This window comes from Chlorocebus sabaeus, unplaced genomic scaffold, assembly GCF_047675955.1.
Source record: "Chlorocebus sabaeus isolate Y175 unplaced genomic scaffold, mChlSab1.0.hap1 unalloc_scaffold_517, whole genome shotgun sequence".
Taxonomy (NCBI): domain Eukaryota; kingdom Metazoa; phylum Chordata; class Mammalia; order Primates; family Cercopithecidae; genus Chlorocebus; species Chlorocebus sabaeus.
In genome coordinates this window covers 56,099-78,885 of record NW_027327834.1, presented here as the reverse complement: position 1 = coordinate 78,885, position 22,787 = coordinate 56,099, and the positions used below count along the sequence as shown (strand labels likewise).

The following is a 22,787-nucleotide window of genomic DNA, read 5'->3' as shown; positions in this document are numbered from 1 at the left end:
GAAAATTGTCTTCCTTAGGTGCTTCCTTGATAGCACCTATAAATGTTGAGATCTGTTGGATCTAGATCAGGGGATTCTCAATCATTACTATGCATAAAATCAACTGGAAGAGTTGCTTTGGTATACAGACGCTTAGTTCCATCTCATGATATTTTTACTGTTTTTTAAAACTGATCTAGTATTTTTCATTAAATAATGTAAACTTTCTTAGTCTACATCTAATACAACTCCCACCGGCATACAAATACATTGAATGATATTAGCAGCAGAATCTTTAAATAAAGTAACCATATACAACTATTAAACCACTTTTTTTCATTACTTATTATTTCATGCTGTTTGTCACCATTGTCATCATAATCAGCATCATCCTACATCGCTGAACACCCATTACGAACCATATGGCATAAACATTTTTCCTACTCGTAAGGAGCATATATTCTCTATATGCATATGAAATTAATGTCTGAACAAAGTGGCTTAAACAAGGCAGAAGTTTATTTCTTTCTCACTTATATCTATAGTTACACCTATCATGGCTGGTACAGATGCTTGCCAAATTCATTAGGGACGCAGGCCCCTTCCAGCTGTCTGCTCTGCTGTGCTTTAGAAGAGGCCCCAGTTTGGCTGCTAAATGCCCACCTATCATTTTTTAATTCCAGGCACCAGGAAAGAAAATAGCCAAGAGAGAAAAACAAGGGAACATCTACCCCTCTTTTTAAATTTTTTAACCAGCCCCCTCTTCTTTTTTTTAACCCAATTTGTTGAGCTATGATTACATTTAAAAAGCTGTACATGTTTAAGGTATGCGTCTCAGTGAGTCTGGGGATAAGTATACATCATGAACACCACTACCCTTAAGATTATACACACATCCTTCACCGCCCAAAGTCCCCCCCATTATTATTATTATTATTACTGGTAAGAAATGTTGGTAAGAACACAAAATCCACCCTTTTAGCAAATTTTCAGTATGCAACACAGCATTCTTAGCTCTAAGCACTATGCTGTAAATGAGACCTCCAGAACTTACTTATATGGTATATCTGAAACTTTGTGCTCTAACCATATCTACCCATTTCCCCTGCACCACGGCCCCTGGTAACCACCATTCTCCTCTCTGCTTTTGTGAGTTTGTCTATTTTAGATTTCAAATGCAAGTGAAATCATACAGTAATTGTCATTCTGTGGCTGGCCTATTTCATATAACATAATGCCCTCAAAGTCCACCCATGTTGTCACAAATGACATGATTTCATCATTATGTAACACTGAATAATATTCCAATGCATATATGTATTACCCGTTTATCCTGATACTCTCCCTCCACCTGCCTCCCAACAGGCCCCAGTGTGTGTTGTTCCCCTCTCAGTACTCATGTGTTCTCATTGTTCTGCTTCCACTTGTAAGTGAGAACATGCAGTGTTTGATTTTCTGTTCCCGGGTTAGTTTGCTGAGGATAATGGCTTCCAGCTCCATCTATGTCCCTGCAAAGGACATGATCTCATTCCCTTTTATGACCGCATAGTATTTCATGGTGTATATGTACCACATTTTCTTTATCCAGTCTATCATTGATGGACATTTGGGTTGATTCCATGTCTTTGCTATTGTGACTAGTGCTGCAATGAACATGTGTGTGCATGTATCTTTATAACAGAATGATTTATATTCCTTTGGGTATATACACAGTAATGAGCTTGCTGGGTCAAGTGATCTTTCTGGTTCTAGGTCTTTGACGAATCACCATACTGTCTTCCACAATGGTTGAACTAATTTACATTCCACCAACAATGTGAAAGTGTTCCTATATCTCAACAGTCTCATCAGCAGGTAGTTTTATTTAAAAAATTTTTGAGAAACCTTCATAATATTATCCAAAATGGCCATAGTAGTTTGTATTTCCACCGTGAGTATACAAGGGTTATCTTTTATCCACATCCTCACTAATACTTGCTATTCATCTTTTTGATAACAGCTATTCTAAGAGGTATCAGGTGACATTTCATGGTGGTTTTTATTTGCATCCCCCTGACAATTAGAGATGGTAAGAATTTTGTCATATATTTGTTGGCCATTTGTATCTTTTCTTCTTGGAAACGACTATTCAGATCTTCACCTGTTTAAAAAGAAATTTCAACTTTTATTTTAGATTCAGTGAATGCATGTGCAGGGTTTTACACGGGCACATTGTGTGATGCTGAGGCTTGGAGTATGAATGATCTTGTAACCCAGGTAGAAAACATAGTATTTCATGGTGTATATGTTTTTCAGGTCTTGGTCCCCATCTTCCCTTCCCCTTCTTGTAGTCCCCAGTATCCGTTGTTCCCATCTTTACATCCATGTGTAATCAGTGCTTTGTTCTTACTTATAACTAAGAACATATGGTATTTGGTTTTTTCTTCCTGCATTATTTTAGAATAATGGCCTCTAGCTGCATCCATGTTGGTGCAAAGGACATAATTTTTTTAATGGTTGCATAGTATTCCATGGTGTACATATACTATATTTTCTCTATCACGTCTTTGCTATTGCAAATAATGCTATAATAAATATATGAGTGCACACGTCTTTATGGTAGAACAATTTATTTTCCTTTGGATACAAGGGTCAGTCCCCATGGCTGCTGTCAAGGGTTGCGTTGAGTGCCTGCAGCTTTTCCAGGCTCAGGGTGCAAGCTGTCAGTGGATCTATCATTCTGGGGTCTGGAGGATGGTGGCCGTCTTCTCAGACCTCCACTAGGCAGTGCCCCAGTGGGGACTCTGTGGGGGCTCCTACCCCATATTCTCCCTCTGTACTGCTATAGTAGACATTTGCCATGAGGTCTCCACCCCAGCAGGCTTCTACTGGACATGCAGGCTTTTCCATACATCTTTTGAAATCCAGGCGAATGTTTCTGATATGGTTTGGCTCTGTGTCCCCCCCCAAATCTCACCTCAAATTGCACTCCCACAATTCCCACATGTTGTGGGGGGACCCAGTGGGAAATAATTGAATCATGGGGGCAGTTTCTCCCATATCGTTCTCGTGGTAGTGAATAAGTCTTACGAGTTCTGATGGTTTGATAAGGCGAAACCAGTTTTGCTTGGCTCTCATTCTCTCACTTGCCTGCTGTGATGTAAGAAATTCCTTTCGCCTTCTGCCTCCCCCCAGCCATGTGGAACTGTAAGTCCAATGAATCTTCTTTCTTTTGTAAATTGCTCAGTCTCGGGTATGTCTTTATCAGCAGCGCACTCCTGTACTTTGTGCAACTGCAGGTTTAATATCCCATGGAAATTGCCAAGGCTTATGACTTGCACCCTCAAAGCAGTGACCCAAACTGTGTATGGGACCTTTTTAGCCATGGCTGGAGCTGGAGTGGTTGGGAGGTAGAATGCTGTGAGCACTGTCCTGCGCTTGCCCTGGGTGGTGCAGCCCTAGGCCCAGCCCACAAAATCAGTCTTCCCTTATAGGCCTCCAGACCTTTGAAGGGAGGCGCTGCCACCAGCCAAGGACTCTGAAATGCCTTTCAGGCTCTTTCTTCATTGTCTTCTATTAGCATCTTCTTTCCTTTTAGTTATGCAAATGTCTTCAGCCTGCTTGAATTTCAGAGGATACCAATGGCCTTAAAAGTACCATATGACCCCTAACACTTCCTGACTTCATTTCTGCAACATATTTTATTTATTTACATCACCATGAATATTGAAACTTTTTATATCTATTCACTTTCCATTTGTTTTCAAGTCCAGCTTACTTCCAAATAATTTTAGAATGTAGAGTCTCCATAAGACACTAGTTTGTCTGGTTTCTTGCTGTACCCCATGACTGCGAATGCCTTCTAGTACATATAATACACTCAAAAGTACTTATGAGGCCGGATGCGGTGGTCCACTCCTGTAATCTCAGGACTTTGGGAGGCCGAGGTAGGCGGATCACGAGGTCAGGAGTTCTAGACCACCCCGGCTAACGCGGGTGAAACCCCGTCTCTACTAAAAAAAATACAAAAAAATAGCCGGACGTGGTGTCGGGCGCCTGTAGTCCCAGCTACTTGGGAGGCTGGGGCAGGAGAATGGCTTGAACCCGGGAGGCAGAGCTTGCAGAGAGCCGAGATCGCACCACTGCGCTCTAGCCTGGGCGACAGAGCAAAACTCCATCTCAAAAAAAAAAAAAAAAGCACTTATGAATGAAAAAAGGAATGAATCTCCCTATTTTTCCTTCAAAATAGCCTTCACTCTTTGGTTTCCAAGTTGATGTGGGGTTTTTAGTAGTTGTCTCAAAAATCCAATCATATTGAACCGGGTGTGGGAAGTTTTGATTAGGTTCGGTATCTGTGCAACCAGGGCATGTCTCTTGGAATGTAGTGCTGATTAGGTTTATTAATTGTTTTTTCCTATATAAGGGGAAGTCAATCGGAGGATGCGTTTTCCCAGAGGAGCATCAGAAGAGTTTAAAACCTTGGGGGAAGAGAGTCTTGCTTCTTGCTTGTGGGACTTGCCTTGGAAGGTAGATAAGTTCACAGCATCCTCCGACTTTTTATTTTTGGTGAGTTCTCCGAGCACTGAGATGTGAACCGGCCTCATTCCCTTACAATGATACTGTTACCAGTAGAAGAGATTCGAGTTACTGGCAGCATATCTGCATGGGTCCATAAGCAACTTCAGTCCTTGCCTCCTCAGAAGAAAGAATTCGACTGAGGGGCATACAGCAGAAAAAGAGACTAAGTTTCAGAGCAGGAGTGGAAGTTTATTTAGAAAGGTTTCAGAACAGAAAGGAAAGGAAAATTCTCTTGGAAGAGACCCAAGTGGATGCCTGAAGGTGCAAGAGAGAAAAGAGAAGGGCCTTTAACCTTGATCCTGGGATGGGCTTGCCTCTTTCCCATGATTCTTCCTTTAGGGAGAGTTTCCGGCATGCACAGTGCTTTCCTTACCCTTTGGAATTGAGCATGCACGGTGTGTTTAGGGAGTTATGTGCATGTCCATCTGAGGCTTTCTTTCCTTTTCCAGTGGAGTGTGTCCCCGGAAGAGTATACTTTGTCATTTTTGTCTCTTAACATGAATGCCCAAGAAGTTGCTTCTTCCTGGAGTCTGCATTTAATTAACATTTTTGATGTTAACAGGTATAGACCACCATGAAATGGCCTCTCTCTGGTGCTGCCTAATTATCATTTTTAGAGAGGCAAAGTGATCATTAACAGGCCATCACCTGACATTTCTAGTGGGTAGGGGAAGAGCCCTCTCCTGCCCTGCTCCTGCTCTTCTACCTGTAACAAGACAAGCCTTGAATATCATCAGACATGTGTCCCATCAAGGCAGCATCTCATTATTAAATTTTACTGTGTGAATTGTTCCTTCACATTCTCATATTCTGTGTTCACTATCTGTGTGCCTTTTCCATTTTTGGTTTGACCGTATCTCATTATTTTAACTGCCTTCTCCAAGATTCTAGATCTGCATTGACCAATAGAGTAACTACCAGTCACATGTGGCTATAAACTGTAAATTAATTATAATTAAATAACTAAATGGCATATCCTTAGTAGTAATAGCCAAATTTGTGGCCAAAGTAGAAATTCTGTAACTACATATGTGTGGTAGTTACTGCATTGGACAATGTAGATACAGAGAATTTCTTTCATCACAGAAAATCATGTTGGGCATGTTGGCTGCCACTTATTTTTATTTTATTTTTATTTTTTATTTCTTTGAGACAGAATTTTGCTCTTGTTGCCCAGGCTGGAGTGCAATGGCATGATCTCAGCTCACCGCAAGCTCCGCCTCCCGGGTTCAAACGATTCTCCTGCCTAAGCCTCCCTAGTAGCCGGGATTACAGGCATGTGCCACCACGCCCATCTGTTTTTTTTTTTTTTTTTTCTATTTTTAGTAGAGACGGGGTTTCTCCATGTTGGTCAGGCTGGTCTCAAACTCCTGACCTCAGGTGATCCGCCTGCCTCCGCCTCCCAAAGTGCTGGGATGGCAGGTATGAGCCACTGCTCCCGGCCTTATTTTTAAATTCTATTTTGTGCTTTATAGTTAAATTATGTTCTGCTTCTCTATATTCATTTCCTTTCACAGATTTTCTCAGGCAATTCTTAAATTTCATTCATTTACCTTCTTGAGGAAAGTACTTAGATCATTTTTTAAAAATAATGTACAGCAAATAATTTTTCCACAGATATTGTTTTAGCTTTATTGTGTTGGTACTTTTACATACTATATTCAGGTGTTATTATTTTTCATACCTTACTTTAAAAATTGTGCCAAGTTTATTTAAAAGAGATTTCTCCCTTGATTTTCAGAGGTCAGATTGTGTCTTCCATTACTGTTATTTTAGTTTAATTTTATTTTATTATATATAAATATGTTGCATATTCCTTTTTTTAAAATGTGAGATTTTTTCTCTCTCTTGTTACACAAACTTTTTATGCAGTGTTCATTATGCACTTTAAAAATAAGTATTTTGTTTCAAGGCATAGTGCTTTCACACATGCAACATTAGAATAATTTTAAATTCCATTCCACTTTCACCATTCCTGAACTACTTTGAATATATTGGATGTTGGAAGCCATGAGAGGTTTTGACTTGCAATCCAGTCAAGATAATAGGATTTTCCATTTATAGTGTAATCTGATATATATTCGTTTTGGTTTCATACTTTTAAAAAATCTATTCTCTTTTACTCTGTGGTGACCTTTGCTTTTCTATTTGTGCATTGCTAGAATGTCAGCTGCTGTTTCCCTAGCACCTGAGATGTTACTCAACACTGTATAGTGCTGGTGTTGAGAATTGAGAGAATCTACTAAATAATAGCACTTTTCAAGACCACAGTTCTGAATTAAAAGGAAGGGAAAGGACAGGCAAAAGAATATAGACATCAGCTATTTTTACTGAAGATCTGTTGGAGAACATGGTTTTGGTGTCCAGGAACTTGAGACCTAATACTGCATTCCTAATACTTCACTAAGGTGTGCCTAAATAGCCCTGAAAGGGCTAGGAAGTCACAAGTCAGCCTCTTAATTGTTACGGGTGTCCTTAAAATATTAAGGGAATATTGAGGATGCAGAATGGCTCCTTCCTCATTACTTTTTAAGAGATCTGGGCCGGGCGCTGTGGCTCACGCCTGTAATCCCAGTACTTTGAGAGGCTGAGGCAGGTGGATTACCTGAGGTCAGGAATTCCAGACCAGCCTGACCAAAATGGAGAAACCCCGTCTCAACTGAAAATACAAAGTTATCCAAGCGTGGTGGCGCATGCCTGTCATCCCAGCTACTTGGAAGGCTGAGGCAGGAGAATAGCTTGAAGCTGGGAGGTGGAGATTGCAGTGAGCTGAGATTTCACCATTGCACTCCAGCCTGGGCAACAAAAGCGAAACTCTGTCAAAAAACAAAAAAGGAGAGAGAGAGAGAGAGAGAGAGAGAGATATCTGGAGGGAGATACTAAGCTGCGCAGGCTCTCATCTTGAAGTCACCAAATACGTAAGTTGTTATTCCTGCTCTGGTGAGAAGTTTGTCAATACATTTTTTCCATGAATTAATGAAAATTTTAGACCCATAACGTAAGTTTTAAAAAATTTATCCTAAAGATTGCTTGTGTATGTATGTGTTTTGAAATATATTTAATCTCTATATCTTGAAATAGTTTTTATACATTCCACACAAGAGTCCTTTAGGAAATAAGTGTGCTTTAATTTTCTTATAATATTTGTCCCTTTTTGTCCCTGGCACAGTCTGTATATGACCATTTAAATTACTTTTAGTTCAAGTTTGGGTTATAATCACACACAGATATTCTCTAAAGTCCAAATCTTATTTTGATATTCGAGTAAGAGTTTACATGGTAATAATATTAAGGGTTACAGCTGGTTTCACTGAAGCTTTGTAGGCATTCTCTAATACCTTATTGTTTTGAAGGAATGTCTGTTCTGCTTGAATTATAGACTACATAATACATGCACTGTCAGGTACATTCATGGAAGGGACAGGCAGATGGAGTCATATGTTACTGGAGTCTTGATGAACAGATGTAGGAAATAGTCCAAGGAATAAGAAAAAAGTTGATATTGAAAAGGGCTTGTTGAAGTCTGTAAATGTGCATTAAAATGTGGCAGTAAAAATAGACATAGTGAAGTTTGGGAACTGGGGTCTAAATCCTGGAGTCCCCAGAATCATAGAGAACCTTGGTTAGGGGAGTAATTTTGTAAAAAAGCAAGAAGAGTCAGTGACAAGGCAGAATATAATTAAAAGTATTGCTGTGTCATTTTCTAGTTTTGTAATTTTGTCATATTTGTCAAACGCTGTTGATCATTTATTAAACTGGTAAATAAACTCTAATCAGCAGGGTTATTATAAGGGTTAAATAAGGAAATCTGTGTATATCTGTAAGCACAATGTCACAATTAATACAAAGCTACCCTTTTTATTTTTCCTGGACTTCATGTACAAATGGGTCAGTTAATTTTTTGTTTATGACACATAATTATCATTTGTACATAAAATATATTTAATTATTTTTATATTTTTAGCAGGGAAATAATACACGCATGTTTTCCCCCGTCTCAAACACATGCGTTCATATAAACATATCCATCTATATACCTACATATCTATGTATGAATATACACATGGACATCAGTATTTCTCAGCAAATATGTATCATGATAATCAGAGATATCGCAACTAACAAAGACTAATATAAACCATGATTGCAAGAATTTTAGATACCACCTTAGTAAAATATCAGATTGAGCTGCTAAATTTCTCTCAGTCCTAAGTCATTTTGTATTTTCTGAGCATCCTAGAGGATTGTGACTGTATACACAGGACAAAAACACCATGATGCAGGGTACTGCTGTGAATTTCTGATGCGGGGGATTTTAAGGGCTAGATCAGCAGGATAGGAGTGTTGACCCTCCAAGTGAAATAAATTCCTGAGTTGATTATCCCCATCCTAAAACAGATTGTGTGTGTGTGTGTGTGTGTGTGTGTGAGAGAGAGATACAGAGTCTTGCTCTGTCGCCCTGGCTGGAGTGCAGTGTTAGGATCTCGGTTCACTGTAATTGCCTCCTGGGTTCAAGCAATTCTCCTGCTTCAGCCTCCTGAGTAGCTGGGATTACAGGCAAACACCACCATGCCCGGCTAATTTGTGTATTTTTAGTAGAAATGGAGTTTCACCATTTTGGCCAGGCTGGTCTCGAACTCCTGACCTCAGGTGATCCACCTGCCTTGGCCTCCCAAAGTGCTGGGATTACAGGCGAGAGCAACCGCACTTGACCCTAAAACAGATTCTTACTTGATTGAATTAACCTTTTTGCCTTCTGGTAACTGAAAGTAACATATAAGAAATACAATTACTTAATTATGGTTGCACACTCAGGAGAAGGAATATAATAGATATAGTACAATTTAGGGTTCTGTGGAAATGCTCTATAAGGGCTGGTTAGAAAAAAACAAAACAGTAAAGAAGCCTTTTTATCCTTGAACAAGCCAAGTGACAAGGTAAAGTTAAAAGAGAGGCAGTGATAACTGATGTTCGGATTGCCCAGAGAAAGTTGAGAACAGGAGGCTTCATATCACAGGAATCATCAGACTAAGACTTCCTCAGTATAGCAGCCTCAGCAGTCTTGTCTTGTGCTGCTGGACTGTCTTTAAGCCTTGTCATGAACACCTGAATTACATAACATTAGAGTGACTATATGTATGAATTGAATCCTATATTCTGTGTAAGACTTGTTCAGTTCTGAAGAATGCTGGAGTCTGGTTCATCACTTTCTAACTTTTTAATGAATAAGGGACCAATGACCTGTATTTAATAAATATTTGCTAGATAGGAAACATGTTTTCTATTACTTCTTTAGATTATTCAAAACACACAATAGGTCTTTTAGCCATTTGATTGGTGAGAAACCTGTGGTTTATCTAGAGAAATAATTCATTTAATCACGGTCATGTTTAAAAAGTAGTAAATCATGGTTATTTGCCTTGTGACAAATCTGTAACTTACTTGAAATTCATGGTAAATTTGTTTTATTTATGAAGGTTCAAGTGAAAATTTTATAATCAGTTATGTACAGGTGATTAACACATTACTGAAAAGTATCTGGGCTATATTATGCCACATCTCATGCGATATTTCTTCATAGAAAAGTTTAAAGGATTAAGAGTGGGTATGTCTCTGTGAGTGAATTTGAAAGGCAGATACCAGTTTAGTATTGAGAATGAACTGGCTGGAACCTAAAACACTGAGTGTTCTGCATACCCAGCTCCTACCTATGTCATTTCAGCCTTCCTCCTCTGGACATTAAAAGGGATTCTCTGTCTAAACTAAAATGTCTGTGATGTTTTAGAACAAAGTGACTTTTGAAGATGTAGCTATTGACTTCACCCAGGAAGAGTGGGCCATGATGGACACATCCAAGAGAAAGCTGAACAGAGAAGTAATGCTGGAAAACGTGTGTCACCTGGTGTCCCTCGGTGAGTCCCTCAACATTCACATATGTATGTAGACACACATTGACTCATTCATTCGATAAGTGTTGGAACAGCTTCTCCATATCTCACTCTAATCTCTTCTCTGATTCTCTCACAGATGTTATCTGAAAAAAGTTTGAGCTCTCTAAATCTGTCTAAAGAAATATCTTTATTTTATTTTGTTTTATTTAGTGTGTCACGCAATTAGAATGTAATCTTGACAGGGATTTCATGGTTTCCTTGGTACTCAGTCTCTAATACTCAGAACAGACCTGGGAACTTAATGAATATTTTCAATGTATTAAATTAAATATTTTCTAAATAACTCTTCTGCTTCAGTCGCTATGCTTAGGCTGAGACCAATTAGTGAAAACAATAGCAATATCTTTTCTGTATAGAACACCAATTATTTTTGTAAATCGAATGTTTTTTTTGTTCTGCATGAGAATAATAATAAACATACTGTGCAGAGGTTTAATTAATCTCTTTCTGAAAAGACTGTGTATTATGCATTGTGTCTTGGAAGTTAGGCATGGACTCAGCATTCATAGGTCCTGACTGTTTTGAATTTCCTTTTCCTGATGGACCTTTTGTTTGGATTTATTTTCTAGTCTCACGTTGGGTCCGAAAAATCCTGGGGAGTTTTCTGTGTTCTAGGTCTTGTGGCCTGAGCTGACCTTCACTGTTTTTATTCTTCCTCGGTAGCCTGCCTTACAGTTGGTGATAATGCACATTTATTGACAGTGAACTCAAAACACATGTACTGTTTCCACTAACAGGGTACAGATAAGCAAATCCTATATAACTTTGCAGCTGGAGCAAGGAAAAGAGCTCTGGCGAGAAGGAAGAGAATTTCTCCAAGGCCAGAATCTGGGTAAGGAACAAGGTCCTGTGCTCTAACAGGAGGAAGTGCTTTGTCAATGAATAATATCAGTCAAATATTAATTAGCAGTTTTATTAAATGAGTGATAATTTCTAAAATGTAGGTTAAGCTACTGGAGCAGAATTCCTTAGATGTTATTATCATTTTGTTCATATGTCAGATGCTACTCTTGTGTCCTCTTGCCTTTTCTTTTACTTTCGGGAAAAGGATAATTCATGTACCTGTTGGGGTTAAACTGTCACATGCTGACTCTTTTCCCGATACCCCTGTGAAGACTATCCCTCTATTTACCTGCCTGATATCTCATCTCCATTTTATCTCTTTTCACATTTTAATTTTAAAGCACTTTTCTAATTGCTGACGCTGTACAATCTGTTTCTTCTATTGAAGTATTTTCTTCATTTGACACATTTGCCACATCTAAGTGTCAATTTTTGAAAAAAAGTAAAAGGGTCTTGGGGTTTTTCAAACAATTTTATTACCATAATACCAAGGTAACAATTTATTTTTCAATTATTTCAGACAAGGAAAATGCCCTTAAGAAAAAACACACGATATTCATGCATCTTATCAGAAAAGACGCATCCACCGGTATGACAATGGTGAGTTTTATAGCTGTGTACACCAGCCATCTAAGTTAAAGACCTGGTAATGGGTTAAGTTAGTAATGACGCACAGTCACCTGAGTGTAATTAGGCTGGCATTAAGTGCTTTCTAAGCAAAAAAAAATTTGATAGTTTGAATTCAGTGAATAAAGTGACCTGTGTTCTAAACCATAACATGAGATCTTTAAAATAGAACAAGTGCATATACATTGCTCATGTTCAGACTTTGAAAGATATTGATATCATCACAATCAATGGAATAACTCTGCAGTTGGGATCTTACAAAAGAGAAAATATCTGTGTCTGCAGGAGACAATGTGCACGCAAGTGTCAATCGAGAAAAATGATGAGACAAGTCTCAATCATTTTAGGAGATTAATTTGCCAGAGTTAAGGACATGTACCTGGGGGACAGGTGTATACCTTTCTCCAAAGATGATTTCCTCTAAATTTAAAGGGGGAAAGGGTGGGATATTGAGAAGTACACAATTTTCATGTAAAAGGTGCATAGAAAAAAATAGTCATTCATGCATTTTTCTGGCTCAGTGAATCTGGATTTTTTTTACATAAGATGGCATAAACAAATGAGGCAGAGGAATAATGCAGGAGAGCTGCATTTTATATAAGACAACATAGGCAAAATGGGGCAGGGACACAATCGGATATGCATTTGTGTCTGGTGAACTGGGGATGACTGCGCCTGTAAAGACAAGCTATGAGTTGGCATTGCCATGGTGTAACTTTAACAGCTCATGAGGAATTTCCTTGTGGGCAAAATATGGGGGAGGCATGTAGCTTTTCATCTTGTAGCCATATTATTTAGGAAGCAGAAGGAGGAGGCAGGTTTGTGTGACCCTGTTCCCAGCTCGATTTTTCCCTTTGGTTCAATGAGTTTGGGGTGCCAAAATTTAATTTCCTTTCACACAAGTAACATTGGAAAGATTTCAACTGGGCTCTACCACTGAATAGTTGGTCTAGAATTCAAAGGTGGTGAAATGAATGTATAGATGTATGTTGGTAAATCATTAAGAGCTTTTAATCTTTGTCCCTAAAGGAGAACTCTCTCATTCTGGAGGATCCCTTTGAATGTAATGATTTGGGAGAAGATTGCACTCACAGTTCCACAATGACTCAGCGTTTGTTAACTCAGAGTGGAAAGAAACCCTACATCAGCAAACAGTGTGGAAAATCCCTTAGTAATCAGTTATTCCCTAAACCACATAAACAAATTCATATTAAAGGTAAATCATATCAATGTAATATATGTGAAAAGGCTTATATTAATTACTTTCACCTTAGATGGCACATGACTCACACTGGAGAGAGGCCATATGCATGTCATCTATGTGGAAAATCCTTCACTCAGTGTTCTCACCTTAGAAGACATGAGAAAACTCACAGGGGAGAGAGACTGTATAAGTGTCATCAGTGTGGGAAAGGCTTTATTGAATCCTTTAACCTTCGAAGACATGAGAGAACTCACCTTGGATAAAAGCGTTTTGAATGTGATAAAAGTGGGAAGGTCTTTAGTCAAACCTCTGGCTTTAGAGGACACACAAGAATTCACACTGAAGAGAAATCACATGCTTGTCTTCTTTGTGGGAAAGCCTTCAGTCTATCTTCTGACCTTAGATGATATGAGAGAACACGCACTGGAGAAAAGCCATATGAATGCCATTTATGTGGGAAAGTCTTCAGTCAGTGTACTAATCTTAAATAACATCAGCAAATTCACCCTGGAGAGAAAATTATAAATGTCTTCAGAACATATTCTGACTTTAGATGACATGGTGTTAGGAATGACGAATGTAAGGAATATGGAAGATACTTCAGCTGTAGTTGTAACATCTAAACATGCCAAAGGACTCACATTTTGAAGAATTACTATAATCAACATGGACGTTACTTCAGTTACCTTTATTCTTCAGTCCACATCAATAAATTCATATGGAAGAGAAATTGTACGACATATATGTACCAAAGGCTTGTTAGTGATCTGATCATAAATGACACGAGAGAGCTGAAACTGTCAACATAATAAACTAAAAGTCTTCAGCAACAGTTTTAATAACTTAAAACGTGTGGGACTTTCAGGTAGAGAATCTCTAGCTCTGCGTTCAGTGTGAAAATGTTTTTATGTGCAATTTGTTGTCAAATAATGTAAGAAAACTTTACTTGGATGAACCCTTTATTTGTATTTTCTGTGAATAAACATTCAACCAAGCACTAGGCTTGATGTTCACAAGAAAACACAGTGATAAAATGCTGCTAAAATGGAAAATAAGAGAGGAAATCCTTTATAAGCTAAATAAGAAGGGAAAGTCTTTCCAAGGGCAATGAATTCTCTTGGAATACCAAACACTTCTTACTGGAGAAGTTATGCCTTGCAAAATCATGAGAAATCCTTTCTTCACAGAGTAACGCTTGTGGCACATGTGAGATTTCACACTGGACAGAACACGGTTAGCATCTTGAAAGGAGAAGATTCTTTAGTGGTAATTCATTTCTTAGTTAACATTAAGTTTCTCACATTTAGGAGCTCTTAAAATTGAAAATTACTATGGAGAAACCTGATAGATTTCTTGAGTCAAGAAGGTGGACCTCTAGAAAAAACTCTTAACGCATAGTTTAGCAAAATAATTCAGAAATTTGAGAAAATGTCTATTCATAAAAATGCAGCACATAAACATATAATAGCAAAGTGACCTGGGCATAAATTGAATGCAGAATTATATATGAAATCTCATTAAACATTTCCAAAAGATCAATACTTTCAAATATTGAAAGAATACAATCGGTTGTTGGAAAAACTTAGTGTGCTGGTAAAGTCCTTCTTTCATTTATGCAGCCCTAACAAATCGATTTGCATCTGCACTCCTCGGCTTATGGGTCGAGATTCTACCCCAACTTCTGAGTCTCCCAAGTTTTCAACGGCTCTTTCCTCACAGCTCACCTCCATCAGGGATCTTCAGCCCCACTTGCCAGATTTCTCAGTGTGTCATTGTATAGATTTAGCAAGGAAACAGAGGCTGGATCAAAGACACCTAGTATATGCATTTGGGTGTCCCCAGCCTTTGCCTCTGTCTCTGAGTAGTTATCTGGGATCAGAGAATAAGGCAGCCCTGCTCTTCTATCCCTCAGAAATCTCTTGAAATTTTGTCCCTGAAGCCTCTCTAAGTGGAGGTAGCAGTTCATCTCATGACACCCCAGAGTTTACTCAGGTAAGTCCTGAGTTATTACACAGAGACAGACACAGCTGTGTTCCTTTTACTTCTGTCCAGAAGGTAAAACACCAGCATGATAAAACAGCCGAACCTGTCAGCCACCATGCAAGCCTTTCCTATATTTGATTCAATGTACTTTTCCAGAAGCAAAATGAAAGTTCTCACAGACGGGGCCTCCTCTGCCTTGTCTTCAGAATTGGAAAATATATTGTCCATCAAGGAGCCTCAGTACTGAACCTAAAACTCAAGAGAAAACGTTTCCTGAATAATAAGTGGGATGATGACTTGAAATCTTGCAAAACAGGCACAATCTTATTACGATAGGCCTTATTAAGGCTAAATGGCCTTATCCATGGTTGAAATTGACACATCATTATATTAAAAAATCTCCACAAGTGATTGATTTTACTCAGCAGCCAGGGTTTATGTCAAGTGTGAGGATAACGAGCAAGAAATTCGAGCCCTTGGCAAACTGGTTGGAGAGGCAAGGATTGTGTCCAGGTAGAGCTCATAACAATATTTATTGCTTAAGCTATTTAATTAAATATGTAATTTACCCTCAAACTGTGGCTGACATTATATGTAGTCCTGAGCCACATTAAGATGTACTATTTGTGCTGTGAAATTCTACGGGATTTGACAAATGCATGGTGGCAGATCTCCAGCATTAAAGCATAACACAGAATGCTTCTCTTATTCAAGCTCTTCTTCCCTTCACATAGAGGGAATCAATCGACTTTTGTATACTAACTTTCGAATTTGTTTCTTTATTCCCATCTTCTTTAATTAAAGCACAAGATATCGTACTCAATTTCCATTTGATCTTCCAAAACAAAGGTACTGAATAATCCATACCTGAATTTCATTGATTCAGACTCAGGTCCACCGCTAAGCAGTAAAGGCCAAACGTACTGTGCTGCCACGTCATGGCCAGCAAAGGGCAATGAAACCCTTCCCTCCGGCCATGCAGGGCGCATGCGCGGTCTGCTTGCCGCCGCGAGCCGGGTCTCCAGGGAGGACCTGAGTTTTCTTTACCCAGGGTGAGGAAGGCGCCGCCGCCCTGGCCTTGGGGCTGGGGCCTCTGGGGAGGTTCCGGGTGGGGGCGTTGAAGAGGCAGCTCTTTTTGCAAGGCCCAGGATGGCGGGCCCTGCACAGGCCGTGCTGTTCTGCGCCCTCAGGGCGTCAGTATCCCCTTGGGGCAGGATGCCCCCGCTGGGCCCGGAGCATCCTTGGCGCTGCCCTCGCAGAGCCGCGCTGAGGTTGAGGTGGCGCGGGAGGCCCGGGCTCCGCGAGGAGCAGCAGCAGCCAGGGCTGGAGGACCCGGGCTCCGGGGCTCCGGGGCGTCTGGCCTGGGTGAGACTGAGCCCATCCAGGGACTGGGACTCCCGAGTTCTGGTGCGGGTGGATCCTGGGCAGGCTCAGGACCAAGTCCCTCTCTTTCCACCAAGGAGCGCCCAGAGGCTGGCGGGAGCTCCAGGTTCACCTCCTCCTCCTTCAGGTGTTTACTTTTCCTTTATTTCTGTAAGGCCAGAAATTGGCGCCATCCTTCACATCAGTGAATCGGGACCCTAACACCCATTACCTCAGGTTTATTGTTATTGCCATTAACAGTGTTGGTGGCATTATCACTAAGATCATCATTGTTGTTATTGTCATTCATGATTATTAGCAGGTGTGTTCATCATTTTGTCTCACTATGCATTTTTTTTGTGTGTGTGATTGGTTTTGTATGACGTTGAATTGAACTTCTCTAATCTTGACTAGTGTTGTCAGATTCCTGAAGAGCATTCCGGAGGACAACCCCTGCCTTTAGTGCAGCCACAGAATTTCGTGGGCACAGGAGAGCACCTAGAATATTCCCCTTTCATTGCACAGCAGCTTTGGGAAATGGTGGCTGCCTGGCTCTGAGATGAGGTGGAAAAGACCGGATACTGGGGCAAGTGATATCACCTCCACTGGTGTTTTTATGAAGCCAAGTTCACTGTCTCCCACGTAGACTTAGAATAAAATCTGATGGCTCTAAAAGGCCATGTTTGCCCTTCCTGGACTTCCTGGGAGCCTTTAAATCTCGTGTGGTTCCTAGAGTGGCTAGGTTGCCATATCTGTGCCTCGTATGGCAGCACCAGTCTTTTCTGGGCCAACAAGGGCACTTAGAATGTTTCCAGAAGCTCAGGCATGCTGTGTCTGTTCCTCCCTTCTGTTCAATGGCAATTCACTGGGTCCCTGGCTGACATAGAACATCCTGTAGACGGATGGGCTTGGGTGACTTCCTGGCCAGCCTTTCCAGGCAGTTATCTTTGAAAAACTTGAAGAGACTCACAGAGGCCATTCACTGGTATTTCATGACTGCAAGTGTGGTTTCTGGTTCCTTGAGTTTACTTAGAATATTTGAATGGCTCTGAATGGCCAAGAAACCCTCTCTGGTCTTGGAGGCTGCCAAAAGTTATTACTGGGCCTTGGAAGAGTCTTTAAAATTTTTCCAGGTACAGCTGAGAATAGGAAACTTTTCCAGGTCTAGCCCAATCAGCTTAGGTCGAGTCCTGAAAAACTGGTGGGTACTAGGGGAGCTCATCTTATGAAAGAACAATTGGTGGCAAAGCTGGGTCTCCAGGACAGCTGTGTGTGTATATGTCTGCAGAGCATGCCTTGTAGTCCTCTTTAGTAACTGAACACCATTTGTGAATGGATAAACTATATTCCTTGCTGTACAATAATGAAAAATCCATATTAACAGTGGTAGTAATAAAAATATTGATGAATATTAACAGGAATGATGATCATCATGATACTGGTACTAGTGATTATAATACTGATAATAATACTAACCCTATGGACTTGGGACATATGCGTTTTCCCTAAGTGGATAATAGGCATAAATATTTGGTGGTGTAGGGTTATTTCAAGTCCCAGAAAGCAAGGATGAACATCTAGAACGAGAAGAAAAACAATCTGGAGGTTGGCATGTGCACACCTGGGGACTCCTGTGTTAACTTCTGCTGTTTCAGCCTAAGAGGGAATGTTAATATAACCCTGGTCCTGCAACACCATGCTGACCAACACCTACCAGCTTTCAGGAGATAAGATAGCTGGCTGATGGGGCAGGGATCCAGAGAAGATACGTGTCCAGACCCGTACATGTTGCCCAGTGGCAGAGTTCATGACAAGCAAAAAACCCCAGGACAATGTCATTCCCAGCCACCTGACTGTCATCTGCTCTTTCATGGTCCCTCTCTACTGGTACCTCTAGGCACTGGCATGTCCTCCAGAGGCTGTAGGAGGGCATCATACTCAGTACTCTGCCACCTGCAGGAGGCAAGAAAGATGGAAAGAGCTAAATACCATGGCTTCTGGGTTCTTTTTGGTGGGCATGGCATATTTTGCATTTGCTTTACTAATGGTGGAACCCAGTCAGTGGTTTGCAATACAGCTCTGGATGACTCTGGACACCTGTAGAGATTTTGACAATTTCTAGAAGGTCACAAGTTCTTGGAGGACTTTTTCACGAGTTCTTTGACTGAAAAAGTGGCTCAAAGAACTACTGTAGTGACTTAGAAAATGTTGTAAAGGCTGGGCGCGGTGGCTCATGCCTGTAATACCAACACTTTGGGAGGCCGAGGCGGGCAGATTTCGAGGTCAGGAGTTTGAGACCAGCCTGAAACCCCGTCTCTACTAAAAATTCAAAAATTAGGCAGGCGTCGTGGCATGCATCTGTAACCCAGCTACTCAGGAGGCTGAGGCGGGAGGATCGCTTGAACCTGGGAGTCGGAGGTTGCAGTGAGCCAAGATTGGGCCACTGGACTCCAGCCTGGGTGACAGTGCGAGACTCTATCACAAAAAAAATAAATAAATAAAAGAAGAAGAAGAAGAAAAAGAAAATGTTGCAGAGACTCTGGTGAACAGGTAGTCCCTCTCCTGCCACTCCAGGTAAAAGTTTCTTGGCCACAAACCTGGTTTAGCAGTATCCCTTCATCTTAGGTGGGTAACAGAAAGCCATTCATGACCTATCCAAGCATGGAGGGGGAATTTGACTTAGAAAACTTTTAGGTGGACTAGTTGGTGAAAGAAAGTGCATTCTAGGGCTCACAGGCCTACACATAGAGTTGCTAGCACATAAAGCATATGTATGAATTCTTTCTGAGCCCATGGCAAGACCAGGGTGCACTTCATCCATCTCCTATGCTGGTATGAATAGGTACTTGCCCGAAAAAGAAAAGAATAACTCAGGAAGCCCATTCTTCTACAGGACACCAAGTGGTACAGTAGGAGTCTTGGAGTTGCTGTGTTATGTATGTTTTAAGGTTGTCTTTTAATCATCTTCAGCAAACTCAACAGTCTTCAGAACATAAAAAAAATTATTCAACATTGCATAATAACTACCACAAATCTATCCATGATAAAGAACTGTACCCACATAATAATAACATTAATAGCAATCACAATGGTGTGATATAAATGTCATTTTAATGAAGAGAATAATAAAAAAGCAGATATTTAAGAACATATTCCTGTAAGCCTGTGACATTGTTCCCATATGAGCCCTCATGTTATTGATTACAGGGAGAGGCTTGGGGCTGCATCTTGAAATGTCTTCTGTGATGGCAAAGAAGAGTGGCAGTAGGGAGAATAATTCTGAGCCACACGAAGGCTTGGGCAAAAGTGGAGATGCCTGTGCCACGTGGAAATACATTACAAATGGACTATGGAAAAGGGTCTGGCCAGAGTCCTGCCTGGCACAGGTCATACAAAAGCTCTCAGTAGTTCGCCCCAAGAAATGGCTGGTCCAGGCTGTAGATGAGAAGCACTGGGCAGACAGATCCACACCCGCTTCCTGAGTCTCAGAAGTCTGGTGTGCATCGAACATTAAGCCCCCAAGCCTACTGAGACTTCACCTCCTGGCTGGTCTTCTACCATCTGATTCTTGAGCCCCATCACGTAAGTGCCATCTCCATACTGGAATTGCTGACAATGTCTGATGGAGGGTTTCACCCTGGGTACTCAGTACCAGCAATGGATGAAATACCAGAAGGGAGGCTCCAGGGCTTCCATAGAAGACACATTCTAAAGTTGCTCAGGTGATCAAATGGTCATCTCATAGATTTTCAGCAGAACTGCAGCATTTTGTGAATACCTGAGTGAATGCAGAAAGTATCCAGACGCATGGGCATTCTAGGAAGCTCCCTGTGTAAATCAAATACAAGGAATATCTACTTCTGGGCTCAAAAGCTAACTTAGATAATAAAAAAAGTGAGATGCTGGCAGAAGGCAAATAACTCCACTTCAGTTCCTGAGAGAAAAATGGTTCTGTAACCCCTGAGTTTATTTAGAAAATGTTTGGAGCCTCAGGAAGACCAAGTATATCATTCCTGATGTTTCCAGGGCAGATTGGACTGCTTGGGCCTCTGGGACTATTCTAAGCCCTCTCAGGTTTCCATGGGAAACCGTATCTCTACTCCTAGAGCTCACACCACCCCCGAGCAAGCTCATTGTTTTCTAAATATTCCAAGGAAGTCCATCCAGGGTATGCCTGTATTGGTGAGTTTCACCTTGGACTGGCAGGAGAACTCTGAGAATGATACATCCTGACTTCACTTGATAAAGGTAGGGGAGCCAAGAAGTCCAGATCTGGAGAGCACCTGAAACACCAGATGGCAGAAGGACAGTAAGGAGGTGAAGTCAGCTATGGAGGTGGAGCTTCATGTTTAATGCATGTAGGATTCTGAGTTCCAGGATTGATGGGCTGGTGGGGATGAGATACATGTCTTCTTTGCAGAGAGCCAGGCCAAACCAGCCATCTGGTTACACTACTGAAAGCTTTTGTGTGCCCAGTGGTAGGCAAGACACAAGCCAAACTCTCTTCACCTCTGGCTGGTAGTCCTTGACTAGAGAAGTTTGCACACAAGTGGTCCTATTAGCCCATGCTCTTCTGTGGCTTGGTTTCCTTTCACCTGTTTCTCATGTTTGCCATCATGGAACACATTTCATAGTGAAATTCTTTGACTCTGACTCCAAATTACACAAGGAGGACCCAATTTGTGAACTTTTCATATATTTAGGAGAATCTCCACATTGATTTTTGTATCCTTGTGTTCATATTGTCACCAGTATTAAAATTCTTACTATTTAGGTCATTGTGTTCACTATCATAATTATTAAATATTTTTCATTTATCATTTATTTTTATTGGTTAATTTTTGTGGCAGCTGTTATATAACAATCACTAGAGTTTCTCTATTCATGAAAGATGTCCACGTTAATGGAGGTAACTAGGAGTGTTACTTTACAGGTATGTAAACACAGATAATCTTGGCTGAACTGTGACTATATTGTCTGGTGTCCCTTTGAAGGTGAAGCCTCTTGTGTTATTCTAAGTGACCTCTGGAGACAGAAACTGTCTCATAATTGCAGGGACAACTTGAGAAGGCATCCTGAGCCTATGCAGAAATGCAGAAGCACTTCCATGATCTAAGCAACCTATGTGAAGGCCTGAAAGCCAAAGCAAAGCTGTCCAACAAAAAGTTTTCCTAGTAACACTGGAGGTCCATCAGTCATTCCTCCTGGTCTGGAAATGCCAGAAATGTCCTCCGTGGTTCTTGTGAGGGTCCAGATTTTTTCAAAATCACCTCAGGAGCCACAGAACCACTCCATCCTACCTGAAATTGCAGAATGACTCTTCTTTTGACCAGAGTCTCAAAAATATATTCATTGATAGTTTTGGTTCCTGGGAGCCGCCATTGCTTGCAAAAGATGTGCCAGAGACTAGACATTTTCTGTTTCCTCACTTGTCCAGAAAAGACTGAAGTTTTTCTGGAACACAGAAATGGGAATCTGACCCTCTGAGCAGCCTCAGAATTTTCTAAGTCTTCCAAGCAGAGTGGAAGTTCTGGTGAGGACCCATTGTACCCCCTGATGGTCTGGAATCACATAGGATGATGCGTTTAAACAACTCTAGGTGGAGATATATTTTCTGAGATATTCCAAGGAGGAGGGACACAACTGGACCAGATGTTAAAAGGGCAGCTGAGCATTAAGTGCCTATGTAGTGTTTGCAGCTCAATGTCCCATGCAGAACGGGACTCTGGGCTCTTGTGTTAGAATTCAATGTAATTCTGGGGTCTTGCTTTTCTTCCAGGAAATCCCACTTCCATCTGGATGTCTGGATGAACTACTGAAAGCCACTGAGTGTCCTACCCCACGAGTGTGTTGTGTGCAGTGGGGCCAGGCTGCTTCATCCACTGCACGTTAAATGTTTCCAATACTTTCTGGCCAAAGTTTAGAGTTGTCAGACCACTGACTTTGAATGTTGACCTGGTTCCTTTTGAACAGAGTAAAATCTATTGACGTTTAAGGTCACCTCTTTTCATGGATGGTGAAGAGGCAGGCTGTTCAGGCGCAACTGCCCTCAGGTCTGGAGGGCGGCGGAGGTCACTGTGGGTGGTGGGTGAATCTGGAACCTCTGTGGCTGTAGACTTTCAAATATTTCATTCTTTCTTTTGTAGTTTGTGTTTGTTGCTTGCTTTTTTTTACAATGGGAACTGGAATGTAAGATGCCAAACTAGCCTGTGGGGGACATGGATTTTCACAACAGTAACCACAGAGTGTAGTTTCCATTTCTATTCCCTGTTCATGTGGGA

The 22,787-nt window shown here is 40.8% G+C and overlaps 1 pseudogene; it reads left to right on the top strand.

The window, feature by feature from the left end:
• The first annotated feature begins 4,398 nt into the window (after positions 1-4,398).
• Positions 4,399-13,750, top strand: LOC119625736 (zinc finger protein 426-like; annotated as a pseudogene).
• The last annotated feature ends 9,037 nt before the right edge of the window (positions 13,751-22,787 follow it).